Source organism: Gekko japonicus, unplaced genomic scaffold, assembly GCF_001447785.1.
Source record: "Gekko japonicus isolate JY-2015 unplaced genomic scaffold, Gekko_japonicus_V1.1 scaffold2304, whole genome shotgun sequence".
Classification (NCBI taxonomy): Eukaryota; Metazoa; Chordata; class Lepidosauria; order Squamata; family Gekkonidae; genus Gekko; species Gekko japonicus.
Window position 1 is genome coordinate 23396 of NW_015173743.1, and position 4664 is coordinate 28059.

A 4664-nucleotide genomic window follows, 5' to 3' on the forward strand; every position below is an offset into this window, starting at 1 on the left:
GCTTAGTTTGTGAGATCTGATAAGACCGGGCTACAGGTCTGGGGAATGTGGACTTTCCAGTTATTCACCATGGCTAACAGCTGTACCCGGATTTCTCTTCCTTTCCTTTTTTGAGCCACCTTGAGACCCTCTAATGGAAGTAAAGCAAGATATGCATATTTTAATTCATGGAAATAAGAATGGAATGGCCTTCCATCATTCTGTTTACTCCCCATTAACATGGAGTGGCCATCACTACATCCTATGGCGCTATGTCCCAGAACTCAATTCTATTTTGTCTGTAGAAGTATTCCCCTTTTCTCCTGTCCTGAACCTTCTGCCCAACAACCTGACTAGGTACCCCGATCCCTTCTGGGCATGAGGCACCCTTACCACTTGACGGGGCATCTTGGGCATGCTCCTGGGCCTGCGCCCTCTGACTATCCTCTGGCGGAGCTCCTTCTGCCTCAGAGAACTTTGCTTCCATCTTCAGGGATTGTCCCCCCATCTGAAACAACAGCAAGGGACACGGGTAAGAGACAGAATGGAACCGACTGAGGAGATGGATCCTGACCCACTCCCAGTCTCCTCATCCCTGCATCCACCATCAGAGCTGCTTCAGCCATAGGGATAAGAATCAAGGTCGGTTTTTGTTCCCATCCTAGTGAAACATCTAGTGGCAGAAATGCCTAAGAAAAGATGGCAACAATACACTCAGGAATTATACAAAAGAGGCTTCCGGTTGATGGCGGCAAGCTAGGCAGACGCATCTCCCGGACCTCCTGGGGATGTGGTCTGTGCACGGTGGGAAGGAGGGGGAGTGCTGGCTCATTACCCCCCCAGGGAGCCTGGCAAAAGGCTCCTAGCCAGGGGACTTATGAGGAGTCACCTCTTCACCTATGCGTTGTGGGTGAATTGAGGCGTTCCTCCGTCCCAATGGTCCTTTCTGCGCAGTGCCCGAATGGGACTTAGTGACGCTGACCGGGGCAAGCGTAGGAGATCGAGCAGACGAAATGATGTAAAGTGGGACTGGAATACCAGATATGAATGTGAGTCGAACTGAGCGAAACAACGGTTAGAGAAAAAGAAAGCTCCCTACCCCATGTTGAAAAATGGAGAGTGAAGCGGGCGGGGAAGGGACGCCTCCTAACCGCATGAACTTTTGAGCGAATCGAGGGGGTGGTGGAAGAGAAGGCATGCATAACTGTTAAGAAATACTTACCAAGGCGAGTTCAAGTGTTTGAGCACATATTCAGAGACTTTCAAAATATTTTCCAAAGTAAACAATTGAAAAAGATGGCGGGGAAGAGGACAGAGAAAGAGAAACTTTCAAAATCGAAACTAACGGAGAGCCCTAAACCGGAAGGAACCAACGAGCTGGCAAAGACTTTGGCAGAATCCATGCGCCCTCTACTGGACCAAATGAGTAACCTTAAGGATCAGATGTCGAAAATGACTCGGTGCATCACCACACAGCAGACACAGATAACCGAGACACTTAAAATGATGAATGAAATGGCTGAAAAGGTGAAAGAAGTGGACGCCACTGCACAAAAGGTGAAAAAGAAAGTTCAAAAGTTGGAAAAGAAGCAAGTTTCTATGGAAGATCAACTGCTACAATTACAAATGGAAAATGCCTATATGATTCTTTGCTTCCAGGGCTTGCCAGAGACAAAGGGAGAGAATCTTAAGGAACTAATGAGTGAAGTGACAGATTTGAAGGCAGAACTCTTGTTAAACGAAATGGATGTGGCCTATAGGTTATATTCAGGATATATAAAGAAAAACAATCTGGCTGGGGAAATTGTGGTAAGATTCTCGAAGAGGCATGTGAGGGATACAATCCTGAAAGCAGTATCTGGAGCACCCCTGAAAGTGGGGGAGGATACCATCAGAACGTTAAAAGACATTCCATTTGAAATAAGACAAAGAAGAAAGAAATATAAATAACTCCTTTTCTACAGACAAATGCAATTGGATATAGATGGTTAACTCCAGAAGGCGTAACCTTCAAAATCAAGGATAAAAAAGAAAAGATTGACTCTGTCCAGAAAGCACGGGAATTTTTAAGAGTCCAGATGGGAGGGCCAGGGAAGGAAGGAGAAAAAGGGGAGGACAGTAAGTCCAATGGCGAGCTGGCCTCGGAATCCTCCGGGGAGGACTCTATCAGAGAAAGGGGCGGCAGCCCCTAAAAATCCTTATAAGCTTCGGAAGAGACTAGGCAAGGAGAAGTACAGAGACCTGAAGGACTCTGAATTGTGCCTTTAAAAAATGTTGAAGTGAGATGCTTTGGGGTGTTTCTGTATAACAGTTGAATCTAAGATTTGAAAAAGATAATGTCAGTTGATAGTAAGATTAACGGGATTAAGACTAAATGTATGGTTAAACTGGTGGGATGATCTCCTCTCTTGGGTTTTTAGTTAGTAGTGGGTATCTTTCTTTATCCTATAAATGTAGTTCCCCCTCCCATTTTCTGTTGTAGCTTGTAGTGTTATAAAAAATGCAATAAAAAATCCCCTCCGGGGGCTTTAAAAAAAAGGAATTATACAAAAGAAATGAAAGGATCACAGACTCCTTTCAAGAAGAATCTTTCGAAGAAGAACCAACAGTTTTAGAAAGTGAAGGGAAAGCTGGACTGAGAGCAACCGGAAGAAACAAATCACCAGGAATAGATGGGATATCAAGAGAACTATCCCAAGACACAGAAAAGGAGTCCCTCTAAAACAGCAAAGGGACACAGGTAAGAGAAGGAATGGAAGCAGCTGAGGACATGGATACTGACCCTGACCCTCACCTGCTCATCTGCTTGACTCAGGAGGAAACCTTCGGCCAGGGCCACTGCCTGGAAACTGGTCTCTGGCTTGCATCCTCTGACCCAGCGTTGCATTTCCTGGGGCAAGGCAGCCAGGAACTGCTCCAGGATCACCAGGTCCAGGATCTCCTTCTTGGTGTTCCTCTCTGGCTTCAGCCAGTGGTTGCAAAGTCCATGGAGCCGGCTGCAAAACTCTCGGGGGCCATCGGCCTCGTAGTAACAGAACTGCCGGAAGCATCGGCTGTGTACGTCTGGGGTCATAGTGCCCTCAGCCAAGATCTCTGGCACAACTCTTTCAGCACTCCGTGCTTGGATGAGATGGGAACTTTTCCTTGATCTCTTGCCATTTCAAGGACCTTCTGGGTCCTCCTATTCCATCTCTTTCCTGTTTAATTTGGGTTGCACCTGACTGTGGAAAAAGACTCTTCTTCGCTTGCCTGTGAAGAGGGAGAGGGAAAGATACCAAAAGGCAGAAAGAAACCAAAAGAGAATGGAGTTATATATCACTGGCCCTGGTTAAGTGACATCTAAGTGGAACAGAAGAGGCATCCATGTTGTAGTCTGCGGATCAGGATTAATGTCATTATTTATATTAAGTATCAAGGTTTTAAAGAAATGCTTGTTTGGTTCTTCAGGAAAGAAAAACATCTCTATTTGGCTCTTTAACAACCTGCTGTGGATGTTATGACCCATGTTGTAGTCTGCGGATCAGGATTAATGTCATTATTTATATTAAGTATCAAGGTTTTAAAGAAATGCTTGTTTGGTTCTTCAGGAAAGAAAAACATCTCTATTTGGCTCTTTAACAACCTGCTGTGGATGTTATGACCTTGGCCTCTGGTTTCTGGGGGCCAGTCTGTCTAGTGCAGGGGTGTCAAACTCATTTGTTATGAGGGCCAGATCTGACATAAATGAGACCTTGTTGGGCCGGGCCATCTATGTCATAACATGTAATGCCAGGTAGCTGAGATATAAACTTTATAAAGGACACAAAAACAAAGGGTTTTTTTTTACTTAAGAACATAAGAGAAGCCAATGTTGGATCAGGCCAATGGCCCATCTAGTCCAACACTCTATCACACAGTGGCCAAAAATACCAGGTGCCATCAGGAGGTCCATCAGTGGGGCCAGGACACTAGAAGCCCCCCCCCCACTGTTGCCCCCCCAAGCACCAAGAATACAGAGCATCACCTGCCCCAGCCTGTGAGTTCCTATCTATACCTTGTGGCTAATAGTCACTGATGGACCTCTCTGTTCCATATGTTTATCCAGTTCCCTCTTGAAGCTGTCCATGCTTGTAGCCGCCACCACCTACCTCCTGTGGCAGTAAATTCCATGTGTTAATCACTCTTTGGGTGAAGAAGTACTTCCTTTCATGTGTTCTAACTCGACTGCTCAGCAATTTCATGGAGTGCCCATGAGTTCTTGTATTGTGAGAAAGGGAGAAAAGTACCTCTTTCTCAACCTGCTCTATCCCATGCATAATCTTATAAACCTCGATCATGCCACCCCTCAGCCATTGTTTCTCCAAGCTAAAGAGCTCCAAGCACTTTAACCTTTCTTCATAGGTAAAGTGTTCCAACCCTTTTATCATTCTAGTTGCCCTTTTCTGCACTTTTTCTAATGCTATAATATCCTTTTTGAGGTGTGGTGACCAGAACTGTACACAGTACTCCAAATGAGGACGTATCATCGATTTATACAGGGGTATTATGATACTGGCTGATTTGTTTTCAGTTCCCTTCCTAATAATCCCTAGCATAGCATTGGTCTTTTTTATTGCAGTCACACACTGTCTTGACATTTTCATTGAGTTATCTACTACGACTCCAAGATGTCGCTCCTGGTCAGTCTCTGCCAGTTCAGACCCTAT